Here is a 22,375-nt window from a genome sequence, read left to right on the forward strand (position 1 = left end):
CTTCGAGTGCTTGATATATTCATTCCAGTAGGTGAATCCCAAGCCTTACAGGCCGTGGGGTCGGGTTGGAGACGTTGAATGCAAAGCCAAGCCAAGAGCCGCATCGTCCCGGGACTGCTGCACCAAGGCGTATGGGCGAAAAACTGTGCATTGCGACCACGTGCGCACGACATTTTTGTATGGCACACGGGCGAGGAAGGCAATCGAGGACGCTTGCGCTCTCGTGGAATGAGCGGAACTCGCCCTGAGAGAAGTGTGAGCCAAGGCTAGCTGTTTGATGCAGGCCGTCACCCAGGATGATATTGTTTGCGATAGACAGGTGACCTTCATCCTGTCTGCGGACGGCAACGAATAGTTGGAGGTCTTTCGGAGGCGGCGTGCGTCAATGTAAACGCCAGCAGACCGCGAACATCGAGTGAATGCAGCTCTCTCTCTTGCGAGACGCATGAGGTTTTGGGATAACATGGAGGAAAATGTCTGGTTTAGGTGGAATGGGGAGACCACCTTGGGAGAAAGGCCGGTGCGGACGGAGTTGTACTTGTCTTTATGGAATATCGTGTATGGTGCGTCCGCCACCAGAGCGCGAAGCTCTGAGACTCTCCTGGCAGATGTAATGGCACAAGGAACGCCACCTTCACGATAGGTACAGGAGAAAGCAGGTGCACGGGTTTGAGTATGGGCCATTATGTTCGAGAGAACCAGATTGAGGTCCCAGAGGGGCGGATAGCGGACCTGGGGATACAGGCGCTCCAGCCTTGAAGAACCTCGAGACCAGGAGTGGAGGAGGCGGAGAGAAGCCTTTACCTGGATGGAGAGGAAATGGCCCTAGGTGGACGCGAGGATGAGAGCCGGAGCCTTGTTGTTTAAGGTGCATAGATATTCCAGTGCACTTGGATGGGAACCTGAGTGGTGACAATCCTCGTGACTGACACAGCAGGAAAGCTTCCATTTGCCAGGTAGGTAGCCCTGGTTGCAGGTTTCCTACTTGCCAAGAGCACTTGCTGCATGGGGTGGACAGCGCACTCCGCAGAGCTCAAGCAGCCGGGAGCCACGCAGTAGTGGAGGGACGGAGGTCGGGGTGGAGAGCCTGCCGTGGTTCTTGTGATATCAAGTCCGGTATGGATCGGGCAGGGACCGGACTGGCTATGGACGTATCCGAACAGCGTGGTACCAGTGTTGGCGAGGCCAGCTGGGCGATGAGGATTAGCCGGGCCTTGTCCTCTGCGTACTTTACGAGGACTTTGTGCACCAAGGGGAACGGCGGGAAGGCATAGAGGAGGTGGGTCGACCAAGGGTAGGAGGAACGCGTCGACAGAGAGCCGCGGTCGAGACCGCGGAGAGCGCAGGGGGCATTTCCGTTGGTGCGGGACGCGAAGAGGTCGATTCAGGAAATCCACCGCCGGAAAAGAGAATGACATTTCGGACAAGAGACCACTCGTGGGCTGAAGGACTGCTGAGCCGGTCTGCCAACACGTTCTGGACTCCTGGAAGAAAGAGGCTTCCAGATCGATGCCGTGGGTTACATAAATTCCACCGTCATCGCTTCTCCTCCTGACAAGAGGGAGAGAGCGCGTCCCCCTGCTGTTTATAGTGCATCGCGTGGTGTTTGTCCGTGAGCCTAGACAGAATGGCTCGCAGGTGAGAAGAAAGCTGGCCAGGCGAGGGGACGGCTCTCAGCTCCCTGATGTTTAGTGCAGCGACAGCTCCCGACGGACCAGAGGCCCTGTGTTCGACGAGACCCCATGTGAAGCTCCCAGCGCCAGAGAGGAGCGTCCGTTGTTAAGGAAATGACGGCTGTCTGGGGTGAACGAGTAACCCCGCACACCCAGGGCGATTCGCCACCATCGGAGGGAGTGTAGGACGCTTTCTGTGAGTGTGACTACGATGTCCATGCTGTCCCTGCGTGGACGTTAACCTAAGCTAACCATTATCTGACGTGAGGCGCAGCGGAGTTTGGCATACTTGGTTAAAAAGTACACGCCGCCCATGTGCCTAAGAGGCTGAGACGACCCTGGCGAGGTCGTGGGGAAGGCTAGCAGCTGTTCTATGAATGAGGTGCCTGGAAACGGCTGGATGTAAGAGAGCGGTGCGCGACCATAGGTCCAAACGGCCCGCAGATTCTAATCCTCTGGGATGGTACAGATGGACTGTCGAATTATTCAGGAGCCTCTAGAGTATCGAACAGGTCCCTGATGATTGTCATGTGCCGGCGATCCTGAGCCTGGGGAGCGCCGAACCAGCCAGCTCGTCCAGGTAAGGGAGAACAATCACCCTGGCGACGGAGGCAAGGGACCACTACTAACCATAACATTCGTGAATACATGGTGGGCAGAGGACAGGCAAATGTAAACCTGTAATGAAAGTGCGGTCCCCGCCCAAGAAAACGGAGGAAAGCATCTGTTGAGGCGGGTAAATTGAAACATGGAAAGTACGCCGTCCTTCATGTCGAGCACGAACATTCCCTAGATCAGGGAAGGGGATGGGGAGGGGATGGACCCAAGTGATACCAGCGGAAAATTCGTATACTCCTTACGAAGGCGTTGAGTCCGCGGAGGTCTGGATGGGTCGGAAGACCTCCTTTCGACTTGGGGATTAAAAAATAGCGGAGTAAAACCCTACGCCTCTGAGGTCGTGAGCACTTCTTCTATCGCTCCGGTTCGAGAAGCGTTGAGGCCCCTCAGAGGAGATGCTCGTTGAAGGGTCCCGAAGAGGACGGGAGGGTGGAATGGGGGGTGAGGCGAAATAACTGAGATGTAAAAACAACTCACACCGTGCGCAAGACCCATTGTCTGAAGTTATCCGGGTCCACGCCAGTAGGAGGGAGAAAGGCGGTTGGAAAAAAGAAGAGATCCCGGGAAGGACTGGGCTTCTGCTCTCTGGAGACCTCAAAAGTTTTGCTTAGGTCCCGCGTAGGTTTGTGCGGTACGTGTTTTGCCCCCCTTGGAACCGACTTGGCGTCGTCGGTTCACCGTCCCGGTCTGTTGAAGCTGGCGGGGTCGTGGTCGGGGATAAGGGCGCTGAGTTCTGCCGAAAGGGACGTCCCTGGGGTCTGCGTGTGTGCATGCCCAGGAGCGATTATTATGCGTTATTCTTAAGCTTTCAGCGCTGGTACCGTCTTCTCTGAAAGAGGCTTGCCTTCAAAAGGAAGTTCGTGTATATGTATTGCTGCAGCTCGCGGAGTAACCGGACACTTGCAACCAGGAAATCCGTCTACATGTAAGCGCACGCGATGGTTCTAGCTGCGATCTGCGGCAGTCGAGCGCTAGCCTTAAGGCTTGTCCTTGAGTACTCTTGCCTCTTCCACGAGCTTTTAGAACTCAGGGCGGGAGTCTACCGGGACCATTCAGTAAACTTGTCATGGTCTGCCAGGTTTAAAAATCATACCTGCCTAGCAGCGCTTGTTGGTTTGCCACACGTAACTGGAGACCCACCCGGAGTAAATCTTACGCCCAGCAGTCCATACGTTTAGCCTCATGCGATTTTGGGGTGGGGGCTGGTTGGCCATGAGCTCCCTCTCATTCATGGATGACGACCAGAGAGCATGGAGGAGGATGGGTGTACAGTAGTCGTACCCTTGGAGGGTACATTACTTCTCTCCACGCCTCTGGCCGTCGGAGGATCGATGCTGGGACTGCCAAATAGACTCGCTTTGGCCAATAGTTTCGTATGAAGGCAAGGCGACACCTCGTTGGTGCATCGGATGAGAGGAATGTCCCACTACAGATCCTCACTTCCGGCACCTCCTCTGCTTGTAGGTTAATGCTCAAAAGCCACTCTGCGGAGCAAATCTTATGAGCGCGAAGTCAATAGGGGCGGGCCAGAGGTCGAAGTGCCGCCACTGCCTCATCTGGGAGGGAGAGGAGGAAAGACCGGGGACCGGGGGCCCCTGCAGGTTGTTGATCCAGAGGATGGCTCAGTTAGGGTGCCTCGGGTCCTGTGACTCGCACATCGGTGCCGGGAGGAGACGCTGATGGTGGCCTCTGGCACTCGAGCTGCACCAGCAGATCCGCCGCGGAAAGGATCGCCTTGCTTGATGTACGCCCAGCGTCCAGAAGACACTGTGGGGCTGGTCCAGATCTGGCCCACATCCCCATAGAGCACGCTGTCTGGTCGCGAGGAGCCGGAAGGGTGTCTGAAGGCCAAGGGGCAGCAACCCGTAGGACTGGTGCCGAGTGACGGTCGGTGCCGGGAACGTGTGCGAGAGTCAAACCGGTGCTGAATCTGGACCGGGACTACGACCAGGCGGTGCGGCGGAGGTCGACCGGGATCGGGCCCGACCGTATGATGGACTTCGTTGGAAGCGGTGCCGAGAGCCAGAGCGACGTGCTGAGGTCGGTCTGAAGATCGGGACCTGGACCGTGCCGCGGTACGACCGGCGCCGAGAGTAGATCGGTGCCGGGACTGCGAGCGCGTCGAGATGGCGAACGATGGCGTAGCGGGATCGTGCCGAGAATCTCGATCGGGACTGGCGCCGTTCGTGCTCCAGAGATGGAGGTTGGAGCCAATGCTGGCTTTCCCATAGAGGAAGCGCCCGCACCGGTGGTGCCGGGCTGAGGCAGGAAGGCTCAGTGAGCGCTATCAGGTCCCGCGCCGTCGTGAAGGTTTCCGCGTAGTCGGGATCGTGAGCTCGACCACGGCACGTGCCGAGGAGCATTCAAGCACCGGACTCGACGGCCCTTGCCGGGCCGGAGTCGCGGTACGGGAAGCACGGTGCTGGGGCAGATAGTGTGCGTGCCGGACGGCTTTCCTGGCTCGGACTGGTTCCGGAGGCGCGACCGCAGGAATCCTTCGCCTTCTTGCCGAGGCGAAAGCGAGCGCCCCGGCCTGGCTGCTCAGACGGAGAACTTATGTGCCGCGGTGCTGTGGCGGTACTGCTCGTCCCCGGTGCGAAAGAGGTGTTCGGTCCGGTGCGGTCGTGCCGGAACTGCCGAGTCAGGCGGCCTCCATAAGGAGCTGCTTTAAACGGGAGTCCCCGCTTTTTTTGTTCGCAGTTTGAAAGACTTGCAGATGCGGCATTCTCCGTCAGATGGGATTCCAGGCACTTGAGGCAACGATCGTGGGGTCTCCCGTTGGCATCGGCCGACGACAGGCGAGCACTGCTTGAAGCTGGGAGCCAGGCATGAGCCCGGTCCGGAGCGGGCGAGGGAGAGTATACCTCAGCCCTCTAACTATATAAACTACGTTTAAAACTATACTTATAACTATTAACTATTTAACACTATCAAACAACACTAACTAACTAAGAACTTGTAGAACGGTGGAAACGCTAGGGATTGGAGGTCAGCTAAGCTGCACTCCACGTTCCAACGACCGACCGGCGGTAAGAAGGAACTGAGGAGCGCCGGGTTGTGGCAGGGGCATATATACGGTGCCGCAAAGGCGCCACGCCAGGGGGCGCCTGCCGACCCGCCGGGTGTTGCAAGGGGAAAATTCTTCCGACGAACGTGCACGCGGCGCGCGCACACCTACTTGGAATGAATATGAGCAAGCACTCGAAGAAGAAGAAAAAGATCAGGAATATTCTGTTACTACCCCTAGTCCCAGATGCCCTATTGCCACAACTAAAGTTGTACAGGCTGCCATACTGGATTTAAAAGAGATGCAAAAATCAGATAGAGACATAGTGAGAGTAATCCAAGAGCGTTCCAACGCAGAAGGAGAAGGGTCACTAACAGTAGATCCTTTGTATAGAAGATATGAGCATCATTTGCATGTAATGGACGGAGTTCTCATATATACAGGAGGTCCTTTCCCTGTATGGGTAGTTCCAGCTCACTTACGGAGGGAAATGATGTACATGGTTCATGACACTCCTATAGGAGGACATTAGGGAGTGGACAAAACTCTCCAGTGTCTTGCATCTGTGGGATGGTGGCCACTTCTTAGGATGGATATGCAACAACATTGTGATAATTGTCTGGCATGTGCTCAAGCCAATCCAACTCCATCCACAAGAAATGTGCCATTAAAATCTCATGTATATGAATGTCCTTGAATAGCTTTGCAGATTGACTTTGTAGGTCCTTTGCCAAGGACTCAAAGAAGTAAACAATACCTGTTAGTGGTTGTTGATCCTTTTTCAAATTGGACCAACACTTAAAGCCAATACTGCAAAAGCCACCACCAAGGTCCTAATAGAGCAAGTCTTCTCTTGATGGGGGATCCCTGCAAAGGTGGAATTGGACCAGGGATCACATTTCACTGGACAGTTCTTTAGGTTCAAATCTGGGTCTGTGTTTATAGCAGGCTAACATGTCTGGCACAACCAGGCAGAGTTCTGAAGTCCCAAACTGCTAGGGAAAATGGGCTTAAAGGTAGTCTCCCTTGCTGCACATGTAGCTGATTCTTCTTGTCCTACCCTTGGTTGATATGGATAATAATAGATCATCATTTTCTTTATCACAAGACAAAATGGAGGGGTCTACCAGGAATTTATATAGTTTCTCTTTTGTGGGTGGAAACCCCTCCCTGCCTCCCTCTGTGTAGAATCCCCTCTACAAGATGGAGTTTTGAAGTCATCTGGACAAGTCACATGTCCATGCATGACTTAGTTCTCTACAGGAATGTTCCCAGGAAACCTCAGATGTGAATTGTCATCTATGAAAGACTATTGTCAGACTAAATGTTTCTTGATTGGGCACTTACTGAAAATAGTCTTTTCTCAAGAAGCTGACCAAATGCTTCACAGAGGCTACTTAAAATCAAACAAGTACACAGCCAATATTCATAACTTCGAAAACAAAAATGATATATGCATGCAAATAGGATGAATATATTCAGTAGATCATAGCCTTTGCAGAGATATGTTATATGGCTATGTAGCATAAAACATATTCCAGTTATGTCATATTTACATTCATAAGCATATTTCTATAAAGCATTATAGGGTGCAACATCACAGGACCATAACCCATTAATAATGAGCTGGTATTTAGTGTTCCAGCTTACTTCTTTGAAGTACTACATCGAGCGGGTAAGGCCCATAAAAATGCAGACTTCTTCTCAAGAGACTGCAGGGACTCGATTGCACGAGGCAACCCTATAGTGCCAGTCGTGGTGGAGAGGGCACATGATGAGGTTTACAAACCCCTCACTAAGGCCGAGGCAGGGAAAAGGATGGAGTAGTACTGGACCAGGCAAGCTCCAGCCCTCAGGCACTGCCAACCATGCTCCTGGGTAAAAGAAAAGCAGAAGGAGAGCTCCAGCAGCCCAGGCAGGGGAGAAAAGAAGCACTGCCCTGGGACAGATGGCGAAGAAGCTCTTACTGAGGATGTGTCAGGGTTCCTTCCCCACTCTGAACTCTGGGGTACAGATGTGGGGACCCGCATGAAAGACCCCCTAAGCTTATTTCTCCAGCTTAGGTTAAAAACTTCCCCAAGGCACAAATCCTTCCTTATCCTTGGATGAATACTGCTGCCACCACCAAGTGAGTTAGACAAAGATTCAGGGAGGGCCATTTGGAGCCCTACCTCCCCCAAAATATCCCCCCAAACCCTTACACCCCCTTTCCTGGGGAAGCTTGAGAATAATATCCTAACCAATTGATTACAAAGTGAGGACAGATCAACCCCCCTGGGTCTTTAGGACACTGAAAAACAATCAGGTTCTTAAAAGAAATTTATTTAAAAAAAGATAAAAAGAATCACCTCTGTACAATCAGGATGGAAGATAACTTTACAAGATAACAAAAAGATTCAAAACACAGAGGATTTCCCCTCTAGGGAAAATGTTAAAGTTACAAAAACAGGGATAAATCTCCCTCTTAGCACAGGGAAAATTCACAAGCTAAAACAAAAGATAATCTAACCATTTCCTTTCTATTACTTAGAATTTGTAATCTTAGAGGCCTTTAGTTCAGATATGGCTTTGGGAGATGTATTTTCCCTGCCCTGATTCCTTGCTGACCCGGAGAGAACAACAAAAGAACACAAAACAAAAACCTTCCCCTGCAGATTTGAAAGTATCTTCTACCCTTGTTGGTCCTTTTGGTCAGGTACCAAACAGGTTACTTGAGCTTCTTAACCCTTTACAGGTAAAGGAGGGATTTTATGCTATCCTAAGCTGTATGTTTATGACAGGAGGTCAGGCTGTGAGTCTTTCCCCTCTCTTCCTTTGAGCCATTACCCCCCAGTGGTAGGGAGAACCATGTGTGGGAGCACCAGAGGGTTGCCTACATCAGTCCCAAGTCTCTGAGTTTGGAGCAAAGGACTCTTATTAAACAGCAGCCATGCCCCAAACTGAGGCATCAGGGAAGAAGTGGCCCAGGGGAAGATGAGCAGAAGGTGGGCCGAGTATAGCCCAGCCCATGCTATTACACTTTCAGGGCCCCGGACTGGGACCTGGTTGAGCAGGAGGGCTCAGGGACCCCTACCTACTTTAGATTTCTCTACGCGTAGTCCTGCCTAGGAGATCACCAGTGAGGAGGCCGGATAAGTGAACCCTGTTCAGCAGGTCCTGAACACATGGAACTAAAAGTAGGACTAGAGTAGCAGGCCCTGACCATTAGACCAATTTGGCTATGGAGTCCGTGTGCTGATTATGAACAGCCTGGAACAAGAGCTATTGTTCATGTCAATGGCAGGATATGTGAATCTCTGAGACATTCCCTTCTGCTCTTGTTGGGATGTATCAAGGCTTTAGGTGCTTAAACCAACATGTTGCACTGCCTCTCAAAGACTGAGAGGTGGGATAAACATGTATGAAATCCGTTGTTGTCTGCAGTGTTGTTAGTCCTAGGTTATATAGAGAGACAAGGTGGGGGAGGTAATATCTTTTCTTGGACCTTGTCGCTATAGAATCCATGTTAGTCTCTTAATTTCCCTGCAAGGAGGAACAAATTCTTCCTCTTTAGTCATGAAATTTTGGCAGCAGTCATTGGAAGGCAAGGCAGGGGAACAGAAACTGCCAAAGTAGGGAAAAATAAAACATATATAGAAGGTGGAAAGGGCCTGTTATGCAACCAGTCAGCACCCAATCTTGATATAAAGGGAGAGAGAAATAGCACCCTGTAACTGAGAAATTGACATGTCTCATCCTCATCAGACAAATATTCTTTTCTATCCCTGTAGTGACTGGAGACTTAGGAGCGTTGGGTAAGTGATTCTCTTCCAGTCTGTGCCTTATTCTCCTGGGGTGTAACCTGCATTGCGATTAACACAGCCCTGAACCAATCAGGAGTATTCAAGTGGGATTAAATACATTTCAGCCTATAAACCAGGCCTCTTTAAATTACTAGAGTGGGGCCTGGCTGTCAGTTTGTCTATCCGCATATATCCTGACCCCCTTCTCACTATCCTAAGAATATATAATGAACTAATTAGGGCTATACTGTGCATAATCCTGAGCAAGTGGATAGAACCCAGGGGTCCTGACTGCCAGCCCCACTTCTCTATTTCAATAGACCCCTCTCCACCACCAGAACTGAGAACAAAACCTAGGAATCTTGACTCGCAGTGCCCCCTGCTCTAACCATTAAGACACCACTCCCCTTCCAGACTTTAGGGGGGAAAAAGGGAATCCTGGATCTCAAGCTTCCCTTCTCTCAACTTTTGACTCAACTCCCTGCCTGGAGCTGGGAACACAACCCTGGGGTTAGTCAGCTTTGCTTTCCCTTATGATCCTGATAGGGTCAGCACTATTTTATTCTGGGATTCTCTTCTACAGATTGACAGCTGTTTGACAACGGATCTTTCAACTAGAATCAGTTAATTATTACATGAAAAATGGACCTTTTTAATTTTGTTTGGGAAATTTTGTTGGAAAAAAATTGTTTCCAACTCTCCAATTTTCTGGGCAAAAGCGGAAAACAAAAAAAAAGTCACTGTCTGTTTGGGCCTTTTGTGTTTGCTTGTTGTTCCTTGCTTTGTTGTCTTTCCTTTTCCCCCCATATCACAGTGAAATAGAGGGTTGAAAAGTGGGAGGGGAAATGAAAAATGTCAAACCCAAGCATTTCCAGGATTTTTTTTGTGTGTGAAAATGAAATTAAAAATAAAAATAAAAAAATGGAATGCAAATGGCTTCAAATTTTTCATGAAAAAATTCCCCTTTAAACCAAGAGTGTTCACTCATTAAATATTATTACTTTTGGGATGGCAGCAGCCCTACCACAGTTAAGGTTCCATCAGGCTGTTTATTAAAATCAGATTTTTCAAAGTGTTCAGAAATCTACATATATTAGCAGGGCCGGTGCAAGGATGTTTCATGCGCTAAGCAAAACTTCCACCTTGCGCCCCCCTCCCACGGCTCTGCCCTGAGGTGCCCCCCTTCCCTCCTGTGGCAGCTCCCCCTGTCTGCCCTGAGGCGCCCCCCTTGTGGCAGCTCCCCACCCCCTACCCTCCGCGCTGAGGCATGCCCCCTGCCCCTGCTCCGCGCACGAACACGAGCACCTCGAGCACGCCAATCAGCTTAGGCACCGCAAGCCTGGGAGGCGGGAGAAGTGAAGCAGTGACAGCGTGCTCGGGGAGGAGGTGGGGCAGGGGTGAGCTGGGGTGGGGAATTCCCCTGCATGCTGCCTTCTCCCTTACTTGCTGCAGGTGGCTCTCCCTGCGCTTCCCTGCACTAGCTCCCTCCACCTAAATACCGGTGGCGACCAGGGCAGCCGAAGATCCAGCCGCCGCGGTCACTGCCGAAGAAAATGGCGCCCCCCAAATCCCAGTGCCCTAGGCGACTGCCTAGGTCGCCTAAATGGTTGCACCGGCCCTGTATATTAGCCAATTGTCCTAAAAATGGATATAACAGTTCTCAACCTGTGCCCTACAGGTTGCATGCAGCCCAATTAGCACACAGCTGCAGCTCAGCTGTGTGCTAAAGGCTGCTAGCTCTGGGCTGCCCTGCTGAGCAGTGGTTTCTGGGATCTGGGCTGCCATGTGATGGTCTCCGGGCTCTGGGCTGCTGCGCGGTCATCTCCAAGCTGCCAGGTAGCGGTCTCTGGGCTCTGAGGTCCTGGTGGAGTCTTGGCCCTGGCTGCTGCACAACCCTGCACAGCGGCTTGGGGTCCAGGATCCTGGCAGTGTCTGGGATCTTAGCTGGGTCCTGGGTCAGGGTCCTATCCGCCTCCCAGCCCCACAAGGCAGAGGTCGGGGTCCCCATGGGGTCCAGAGTCGGGGTCTCCTCCCTGCCCCTTGCCCCATACCTAGGTCTCCACTCCTGGCGCCACTCTGTGGAGGGGTTTCTGGGTGGAGAGTGCTGAATACAGGAGTTTGGGGGCGGGATTAGGTGGTGGGCACTGTGATTCTCAACCTATGGCCCAGCTAACAATTTGTAGGGCACATATGTGGACCCCAATGATAAATAGGTTGAGAATCACAGCAGTAGTGCCACTTGCAACAATTTAGTGGAGCGAATTTGGGGTATTTTGGACTGTGGGTTCCTGAGAGACAGCTTCCCTAAAACAACTTCCTTTGAATTTTTACAGTGCTCTAAAATGCACATACACAGTTGGATTGGCTGGAAAATTGTTATGCTAGTTGAGGGTCCAGAATAGACATTGGGGTACAAATTTGGAGTAATTTGGTTAAAGGATTCCCAAAACACAGCCTTCCTAAAATGACAAAGTTTGAACTTTCAGAGTATCTGAAATCCTCACGCTGATGCAGATTGACTTGATAGCTGCTATGCCAGTTGAGAGCCCAGAGTGGAGCTTTTGATGTAAATTTGGATCACTTGATCAAGGGATCCCTGAAATACAGGCCCACTCCAAATGATCTACTTTCAATTTTTAACATGTGCTAAAATTTAAATGCAGAGTTGAGTAAGTTGGAAAATTGGTTTCTGCATTGGGATTGTGGGAGAGCCAAGAGCATGGTCAGTCCATGGCACAGGCACACAGTACTGAGACCAGGGACTGCTGAGAATGAGCGTGTGTAACCCACAGGCTGTACTGTATTGCAGCATTTGACTTTGGCCCAAAAAAAGTAAGAGAAGCAGAATAGAAGAAGTGTGGATTTGAGGTGGACGACTGTGGACACGCTAGCTCAAATAGAGCTAGCACATCTCTCTACCCATGCTAGGAAGCATACTCCTAGCTGCATTGTAGACACACCCTGGGTCGGGCACTCATGCATACTAGTGCAAGGCTGGATAACTCAGCCAGAGGGCACAGGACCATAGAGAAATAGGGTGGGGTGCTCAGTAGCTGTCTCAGAAGCTGTATAGGAAGTTTTCATTGTGTGCAACTCACCGAGCAAGTCACTCCCAATCACTCTTCCAGAGTGGAGCCAATCAGAGTGCAGGGGGAAGAAAGTTATAAATAAAAGACAGCTTTGTAGACTTTGTGGCTGATCAACTCAGACCAGGAGATGTGTCTGCTGTGAGGACTGGGTCCCAATACTGGTATTACTTTGGCTATAGGTGAGTGCTATTCCAGCTTTACTTTACTATGAGAGTCCTCCATTAGGATGGTTGGTCCACCACAGTGTGTCTTACAGACCTTTAGAGCAGTGGTTCTCAACCAGGGAACCAAGGCCCCCTGGGGCCATGAGCAAGTTTCAAGGGGGCCTCCAAGCAGGGCCAGCATTAGACTTACTAGGGCCAGGACAGAAAGCTGAAGCCCTGCTGCATGGGGTTGAAACCTGGGCCCTGAGCCCTGAGCCTCGCCAACCAAGGCTGAAGCCAAAGCCTGAGCAATGTAGCTTTGTGGGGGTTCTTCTGGCATGGGGCCCCAGGCAATTGCCCTGCTTGCTATCCTCTAATGCCGGCCCTGGCTTTTATATGCAGAAAACCAGTTATTGTGGCACAGGTGGGCCGTGGAGTTTTTATAGCATGTTCGGGGGGCCACAGAGAGAAAAAGGTTGAGAATCTCTGCTTTAGAGGGAGAACTTGTTGCCCCTAGAGATTGTACAGCCGGCAGAATTAATATTTAGCTATTAGCTAATGCTTTAGTTGGGGATTCTGTCTCAGTTAAAGATAATGGGTAAGTACTTAGTGAGGTGGGGGGTTGTACATTCTTGCCTAACATCAAGGCCATCCTTAGGCATATGCAGGATACACTGCATAGGGCACCTGAAAATTGGGGCACCCTGGGTCTTAGTATCCGCTCGCCCACCTCTTCCTATCCCTGTCCTGACTCTTCCTGCAGGCTCTCACCACAGCTGGCTGCTGCACCCTGGTGAGTCTTCCTCCGGAGGGGATCTAGTACTTAAAAGTGAAAAAGCCTCCAGCCTGCCAGACCTATTAGCACAACACTGAAAGTGTTAAAGAACCATTCAAGTGGTAATGAAGCCATTTAACAGACATTTGCCAACCCCCAGGTATATACTGTCAGTTTCTGAATGTATTGACAAAAACAGTTGTGCTTATTCAGGACATGTCAGTTTACAGGACCTTAGTTTAAAATTTGCTTTAAAAATATTTCATTGGTGTGTTGCTGAAGATTATAAAAATCACATCTCTAAAAAAATCCTTGCATAGATTTTTAGATTTTAGAGTTAAAGGCTTGGATTTTCAGACTTATAGTTTTTTAAATAAATCCTTCAGAAGACCCCCCCTTATCTAAAATACACATGCAAGCCTGGGCTGTCATCGGGCATAGGGGCACCAATTTAATAATATTGCATAGGGCCCTATAAATCCTGAGGACGACCCTGCCTGACATAGCTGGATTTATAGGGGAAAGATATTGCCCTGTGCTATGAGAGCCTTATAGAAATCCAAGGAATGGATATTTTATATGCTGCTCCCAATACCTAGACTACTTTGGATACAGGCTATAGATTTCTGTATCACCTGCAGCTAAGAGGACTGGTCAGTTATTAACCCGAAAGCTGGAATGCTGCTAGCTGTGCAGATTACTCCAGACAGTTTGTTGACTAACAGGGTTCTCAGACATTTGAAAAGACTCAGATGCTTCCATTCTCCTCCAACTCTGAAGAGTTCAGGGGACACACGGTTGCATGTTATGATAGGGCGACAAGATGTCCTGATTTTATAGGGACAGTCCCGATTTTTGGGTCTTTTTCTTATATAGGCTCCTATTACCTCCCACCTCCATCCCAATTTTCACATTTGCTGTCTGGTCACCCTATGTTATGATTACAGACTGAGAAATCATCATCAGAGGGGAAGGTGTTTTGATGTATGTACTAAAGTATAGGAAATGTTATACTGAAACCTTGTATTTGAACGTTTATGAGAGGAACAAAGTGGAAGGAAGTCTGTATTAGGTACACAAATTGTATGCAGCGCAGGTGTATAGCTGTGTTAGTCCCAGGATACTAGAAACCTCTGACCCGAGGAAGAACTCTGTGTGGCTTGAAACCTTGTCAGGTCTGTTCAGTAAAAAATATTACTTCACCCATCTTGTCTCTGTAAGGAACACCAGTACATTTACCGCCTAACAGTTTTTGTTGAAGTTATTCATAGTGTTCCAAAGGCTATTTACAATACTTTCTTGAGCATAAAATCTTTGTTTTACTGAGGGCTTGTCTCCATATACAGTGCTACAGTATTGTAACACTTTAGTGGAGATGCTACTGCACCATTAATCCACCTCTCTGAGAGGCAGTACACACAGGTGCCAACTTTCAGCTTTCCCCGGGGTGCTCCACGCCCAATTCACCCTGAGGCCCAACCCTGACTCCCACTCCACTGCTTCCCCAAGGCCCCGCCTCACCCCACCCCGCCTCTTACCACCTCCACTCTGCCCCCTCCCCCGCCAAGCATGCCCTGCTCTCGCTCTGCCTCTTTCCCCTCCTCACTCCCCCCAGCACCTCCCATCCACCGCCGAACCGCTGATCAGTGGCAGGCAGGAGGTGCTGGGGGGAAGGAGGAGGAGCTGATGGGTGGGGCCTGCTGAACAGCTGAGAAGGGCAAATGCAAGATGAACAGGTGTTACTCAGTGCAGTGTTGCTGGTGCAAGTGTGAACAGCTGATCAGCGGGTGCTTGAGTCGATGCCTATAGGCAGTAGCTATGTTGACAGCAGAAGCTCTCCCACTGACAAAGCGCTGTCCACACAGGGGGTTAGGTCACTATAACTACATCACCCCACACCCCTGAGCAACACAGTTACACTGATATAGGTCTGTAGTGTAGACCTGATCTAAGGAACTGTGTGGTACTCTTTGTAGTTGACTGGGAGCTATTAACACCTATTTATCAGAGTTTTACATATAACCCTAAAGTTGAACTCTGTATAAATGGTTTCACAAAAGACAGAACTTTGGCCTGTGCTTCAGCAAAGGGCTATGCAGAGGTGCTGGAAGATGGTGAGTGTAATAATTATAGATAATATTGTCCCAGCACACATTTACCCCATCACACATGCCCGGTGCATGGCCCAGTACATGGCCCTGAGATCAGGGCAAGGGGGCAAGAGCTGAGAATGAGCATTCACTCTCTCTTCTCAAAGAGGCACCCTATGAAAATAAAAAGCAACAAGCGTGAAGGTGGCAGATGAAAAAAACCTTCAGGTGCTTTACACAACCCGTCATTAACCTGTGCAGTTCCCTGCCACAGGAAATGCTAATAGTTCCTGGGCACCTTCAACCTGCTGTTTAATGACTAGGGCTCTACCAAATTCACTGCCATGAAAAATGCGTCATGGACCATGACATCTGGTCTCCCTCTGTGAAATCTGGTCTTTTGTGTGCTTTTACCTTATATTATACAGATTTCATGGGGGAGACCAGCATTGCCCAAATTGGGGTCCTGATCCAAAAGGGAGATGCAGGGAGGCTGCCCAGCTCTGAAGGCAGCACCCCACCAGCAGCACTGCAAAATTAAGGATGGCAATACCATACCATGCCCCCCTTACTTCTGCACTGATGCTAGCGATGGCTTTGCCTTCAGAACTAGGCTCCCAGCCAGCAGCCACCGCTCTCCAGCTGCCCAGTTCTGAAGACAGTGGGGCTGCCAGCAACAGTGCGGTAATAAGGATAGCAGTACCACAACCCCCCCTACAATAACCTTGTGACCACCCCTACAATTACATCACCATGAAATTTCAGATTTAAATAGATGAAATAATGAAATTTACCATTTTTAAAATCCTATGATCATGAAACTGACCAGAATGGACCGTGAATTTCATAGAGCCCTATTAATAACACTTACATCACACCATCCAATGTATTGCATTTTGCAGGTGGAATTCCTCTTCTGACTTCCCTTCAGCCCCTACTTGTGTAAATCCTCTGGACAGAGAATTTGCTGCATCAGAGACTCCAGCTCCAATTCACGCTCTATCTATCACCATGAAGACTCCCTTCTTTCTCTGCATTCTGTTTGCTCTCCTAAGTCTGGGTGAGTCAGGGCTGTTTCTCTGCAGGGACCTGCAATCTAGTTTGTATAAAGTTGCAAGATTCCAACTTGGTCCTTTGTATAAATTTGTTTTGAAATGTCACCAAAAAGCCAGTATTGGGAAAAATGGGCCAACTGGACATGTCGAAGGGAAAAGAACAGATTCCTTGTGAAGTCCCGAGTTGGCATGACATCACATTGAAATATTCTAGAAATAAGAGGAAATATTGATACTTGAAGTCCTCCAAGACATGTTCTGATTGGCTCCTTTTTAGAAATGGCTGGAAAATTGGTATTTTATCCCTCACCAAGAAATGTTGTGGGAAAAATCCACTTCTGAAAATCCCCTGTTGGGAAATGCTGATTTTCCTGCAGGAAATTTTAAAAATGGGGAATATGCAGCCAGCTGAGACCAGGGTCAGAGCTGGTGTGTGTGTGAAGTGAAATAGAGAAATTTCAGCACCGGAAAGCAGGTTGCACCAGATGCTTTCCCGAAGAACCCAGGGGAAAGTGAGGGGTAAGAAAGGGACAAATCTACATGAATAATTTTCTTTCTCCTTTTCTAGGTGCCTGTCTGCAGTGTGAGGTCTGCTCTGAGTTCGGCAGGGACTGCAGGGGCCACATGGAGACCTGCAGTTCTGGAGAAAATTCCTGTGCCATCACTGTGTTTGAAAGCCAAATAGGTAGATGAGCCAGATCTCACACCAGCATGGCCCAGTGACTAGAGCAGACTCGGTTCTATTCCCAGTTCTGGGTGAAGAATGAGGTCTAGTGGGTTTGAGCAGGAGGTAGACTGGGAATCAGGCTTCCTGGATTCTATTCCCAGCTTGGGGAATAGGACCAGTGGGTTTGAGCAGGGGTAGACCACCTGAGCAACCACCAAGGGTGCTATGGTCAGGGGTGAGCTGTGCAGCAGTGCAGAGGTGTGTGTTGCTGGCTGGTAGGGGAGAGCCACAAACTCACAAAGGTTGTGAGGTAGATTCACAAACCTGAGCCATTCTTTTTAGGTGACAAATCTGCGGAACTGTCCCAGATTGAAGTGTCATTAAAGGAGGTTTTGGAACGTATTGATAAACTAAACAGTAATAAGTTTCCAGGACCAGATGGGATTCACCCAAGTTCTGAAGAAAGTCAAATGTGAAACTGCAGGACTACTAACTGTCATCTGTCATTTAAATCAGTTTCTGTACCAAATGACTGAAGAATAGCTAATATGACGCCAATTTTTAAAAAGGGCTCCAGAGGAGCCCCTGGCAATTACAGGCCGGTAAACCTGATTTCAGTATTGGGCAAACTGGTTGAAACTATAGTAAAGAACAAAAGAGTCAACATGTTTTTTGTAAAGGGAAATCATGCCTCACCAATCTATTAGAATTCTTTGAGGGAGTCAACAAGCAGGGTGGCAGAGTTGGTGAGTAAACATTGGTCTTCTCCTTCTGTACAGTGGGATTAGCTTTGCAGCAGGTAACCAAGTCCTGCATGGCATCCAGTGAGTGCAGAGCCAGCCCCGTTGTTACAAGGTTTGGGGAAGGAATGGCAATAAGGAGGAACACCACCTGTTGTGTGGGGGATGCCTGCAGTACAGCCTCCGTTACAAGTACGTATCCCTCTCTCTATCTGCCCACCTACTACCACTCCCACACCAATTCTTCCTCTTCATTCCCTCTGCTCCCCCTCTGCCCACCTGCACCCCTCTTTTCTGGAATGAGCCCCTGAGAACAGTCTCCTGCCCTGCATGGTGTGAATTATACCAAGCCCTGAGAACAGTCTCCTGCCCCGCAGGGAGTGCTGCAATGAATTATACTGAGCCCTGAGAATAGTCCTACTGCCTGCAGGGGGTGCTCCATTGAATAGCACTGGGTCCCTGGGGGAAGAGGTGGAATTAAGTGAATGTGGCTCTAGACTGCCAAAAACTGCAGCTGATTCCACATGCGGCATGGTTCAATTGGTCTGTGCTGCAAACTGATGCCACAAACCTTGCTACGTTCAGTGTCTCCTGAGCTCCTGTATGGGGTATGTGGGGCTGAGCTGTTCAACCCTAACCTGCTCTCTCTGTCCTGAACCTTATTCTAGAATATCCCCCAAGTTGACTGCATTTGCTCTGCTTCTTTACAGTGTCCCCAGCAAACACAATCCCAAATGGTCGGCTTTGCCCTGCCTGCTCTTCTGTGTTTATTCCATGCATCGAAGAGACCTTAGCTTGCACTGGATCTGAGACCCATTGCATCGCAGTAACCGGAAGCATAACAATGGGTAATTTGAATTTATTTATTCTGGTATGCTATTTGCTTTCTTATTATTTTCTCTCAGACGACACCTATGGTCTGGTAGATAAGGGATTGGGATTGGACTCCAGACAGCTGGGTTCTAATATCAGACAGCAAGTGGCCTATTGTGTGACCTCAGGCAAGCCTCTGTGTCTGTTTTCCCTTGGACTAGATCTCTTTCTGTTGGGGCCCTGTTACACTAGGCGCTGCACAGGCCCTGACTGAGATTGGAAGAGTCCCCCATTGTGCCAGGCACTGCACAGACACAGCTATTGACCATTGCACAGATTTTACCATCTAAATAGCAAAGGAACAATTATTATCTCCATGGTACAGATGAGGAAACTGAGGCCCGGAGAGATTTATGGCTGAGATCTTCAAAGGAGTTTGGGGAGTTAGGGACTCATATCTCATTAAAATTCAACCACCCTCTATGTTACACTCCTCTGAAAGATCTGTGCATAAGTGATATGCTCAAGGCCAATCAGGGAGTCTGTGGCAGAGCCACGAATTGAATCAAGATATTCCGAGTCCCAGCCCAGTCCCTTAATTAGCACAAGGCCTCTCTTCTTAGAGATCCCACTCCCTGCCACCAGCTGTGAATTGTTTCATTGCTCAGTGAAGAGTGGGACTAATACAAAGCCTACTGAAGTGAATGGGTGTCGTCAGTGGGTTTTAGATCTGGGGTCCCAGAGATTTGTCCAAGGGCACACAGTGAGCCTGCAACAGAGCCGTGGAGCAGGAGGCTGTTGGGGTCTAGATGAGAAGGGGGAAGCAGAGCAGACGAAGAAGTGAAGACCATGGAGGGTTTACATGCAGCAAAGGGGAATGGAGCAAAGGGGAGGCCTAGATGGAACTTCAGGGAACAGAGCAGAGGAGAAAGCTGAGGCTGTTGTGGTTTAGAAGGGCAGGAGCTGTGGATTTATGGGTAATGGTGACAGAAGGAGACAAAACTCCCTTGACACTGACCAGCTGCTGCTTTTTCCTGGGGCAGGTTCATATTCTTTACAGGCCACCTTGAAGGGTTGTGCCACTGAATCTGCCTGCACTCAAGTGAAAGGAGATTCAAGGACCTTCGGAGACAACGTAAAGATAAACACAGCCACATGCAGGCCAGCCCTTGGCAAGTCTGAACCGACTAAGGAACCAGCTCCCAGTGCAAGTGGCACAGCTAAGGGACCAGCCCCCACTGCAGCCAGCCAAACTAGGGGTGCAGTCCCTTTTGCAGCTGGCACAACTCCAGGACCATCTGGGCTTCTCCTCCTCCCAGTCCTCACAGGGTTATTCCTGTTGAAGCTCCTCTCCTGATTGCCACACACTTGCACCAGCAACACTGCACTGAATAACACCTGTTCAGCTTGCATTTGCCCTTCTCAGCTGCTGCCTTTCCATTCCAGAGACTCTCGCTTTCTGGACGGATTTGTTTCCCCTTTATTTTGTTGCACTGAATAAAACAAACTGGAGATCAAAAAGCTCTGGAACTGGCTGAATTATTTTGACAGGAAAAATTAAGTAGCTTCCTGAAGGGAGACCTAAGGTGGCAATCTACTAGCTCATGTTTGGGCACATAGAGCTTTTCTCTGTGGTAAGAAAAAGCCCTTGATTTTCCCACTTAGTCCCCTCTAAGCAACAGAAGCAGGTGGAGGGAGCATAACTAGACAGACAAGGAGGAGAAGCAAATAGATTAAGGAGGAAGGAGGATTTCTGCCCTGGGAAATATTCCCATGCCAGGAACCATAGGCCAGGGCCGGTGCTTTCATTTAGGCGACTTAGGCAGTCGCCTATGGCACCAGCATTATAGGTGGGGCGGCATTTTGCCGGGGGGGCGGCAGGCGGCTCCAGTGGAGCTGCCGCAGTCGTGCCTGCGGACAGTCCGCTGATCCCGGGGCTCGGGTGAACAAGTGGACCCTCCGCGGGAATGCCTGCAGCAGCTCCACCAAAGCCGCGAGACCTGCGCGTGGGGCGGCGAAATGGTCCGGCGCCTAGGGCGCCAGAAACCCTGGCGCCGGTCCTGCCATAGGCCCTGACTCTGTGAGTGCTCTGGAGCTCCAGCACCCACAGAAAAAAATAGTGGGTGCTCAGCACTCACCAGCTACAACTGTTCTGTGCTGCTGCCGATCAGCTGTTTGGTGGCTGAGGGAGGTGCTTCTGGGAGAGTGGCAGGGGTCTCAGGGGAGGAGGTGGAGCAGGGTAGGCAACAAGCAGTGGAGCGAGGGTAGGGCCTCAGGGGAGTGGGGGGAGTGCGGGTGGGGCCTTGAGGCAGAGCAGGGGTGGAATATTTTCCTGCAGAAAAATGAAAGTCAGTGCCTATGCCAGGAACAATCAGCTCCTGTGTAACAAAACAGGGTGATTAGAGCTGGTTGAATTTATTTGGAAGTTGGCCTTCTTTTAAAAAACTGAAAATTTTGTGTTTTTTTTTTAAACTTTCCATGTTTTGGGAATGAAGCCCCCAAATTCCAGGGGGTGTCTCCTGTTTTCTTATTTTTTAAGCAGCAAAATGGAAAAAGGGAAGCGTGCAGGAACACCAAAACATGTCCATTTTGAAATTTTTTTGAAAACAGAAAAGCTCTGATTAAAATTTTTTCCCAAAAATATCTAAGAAAAAAATGAAATCTCCCTTTTAAAAATTATTTTGAAAATGTTCCCACAAAACTAAGATTTTGTCATGAATATTTTTAGTAAAAGTAACGTTCAGGTCACAGGCAAAACAAAAAAATTCATGGAAGCCGTGACCTGTCAGTGACTTTTGCTAAAAATATCTGTGATGAAATGGGGATCTGCGGTTTCCCCACACTGCCTGAAGCGGAGCAGCATTTGGACAGTTTGCCCGGTGGGACTTTGTTACCCTAGAAGGAAGGTACCACATAGTGGTCTGGCTGGAGGGTTGAAGCATGAAGAGGGAGCACCCTGTGTTTGGGGGCGGGGAGCAAAGCGCAAACGGCCAATGGAAAGGGGTGCCAGGTGGGGTGAGAACTAATTCTCAGACCTAGCTACAAGGAGGTACATCTGAAGTGAGTGGACCCCTTCACACCTGCTAACCAGATGCAATGCCTGTCCAGGCTTGGACACAGGCATATACCTTGTTTGGTGACAGGGGAACTGTCACGTAAGTGATTTATGGTATTTTGACTCTGCCTGTTTCCTGGGTGAAAGAGAAACCCAAGGGAAGGAGAGCTTGTCTGCACCAGGGGCGGCTCTATGTTTTTCGCTGCCCCAAACATGACAGTCAGGCGGCTTTTGGTGGCACACCTGCGGGAGGTCCGCTGGTCACGCAGATTCGGTGGCATGCCTGCGGGAGATCCACTGGTGCCGTGCCATTGGCGTACCTGCTGCTGAATTGCCACCGAAACCGCAGGACTGGCGGACCTCCCGCAGGCATGCTGCCGAAAGCCGCCTGCCTGCCGCCCTCACAGTGACCCTCACGGCCTTGAGCCTGGAGCCTGGAGCTGCCCTGGTTTGCACAGAGACATTTACCAGTAGAGCTCTACTGGTATGATTGTACATTAGAGCTACGCTGCTGTAACTGCCCTCGTGGAAACACACTTTCTGGATCTAGGGCATGTCTACATGTGGAGCTGGAGGTGTAAATTCCAGCTCGAGGAGACATGCCTGCGCTAGCTCTGATTGAACTAGCATAGTAAAAACAGTGTCCCTGTGAAAGTGCAAGTAGTGGGAGGGGCTAAGCGTCTGGAGTACATGCCTAGTGTCTTGGATGGATACATACTCAGGGCCGTTAGCCCCTCCTGCTGCTTGCACTTTATTTTTAGCATGCTAGCTTGATAAGCTCGAACACGGGTATGTCTCCTTGAGCTGGCAATCACCACTCCAGCTTGAAGTGTAGATGTAACTTTTTCGGGATTTAGGAATTCCACAC

General features: G+C 49.9%; 1 protein-coding gene across 1 annotated transcript in view; it reads left to right on the forward strand.

Moving 5' to 3' along the window:
- The first annotated feature begins 12,319 nt into the window (after positions 1 to 12,319).
- Positions 12,320 to 22,375, forward strand: part of LOC116835268 (phospholipase A2 inhibitor and Ly6/PLAUR domain-containing protein-like) — a 42,029-nt gene continuing 31,973 nt past the window's right edge. Inside the window, exon 1 of the mRNA XM_075070452.1 lies at positions 12,320 to 12,348. The gene's annotated coding sequence lies outside the window, so the exon portion shown is untranslated. The remainder of the gene's footprint in view (positions 12,349 to 22,375) is intronic.

This window comes from Chelonoidis abingdonii, chromosome 11, assembly GCF_003597395.2.
Source record: "Chelonoidis abingdonii isolate Lonesome George chromosome 11, CheloAbing_2.0, whole genome shotgun sequence".
Classification (NCBI taxonomy): Eukaryota; Metazoa; Chordata; order Testudines; family Testudinidae; genus Chelonoidis; species Chelonoidis abingdonii.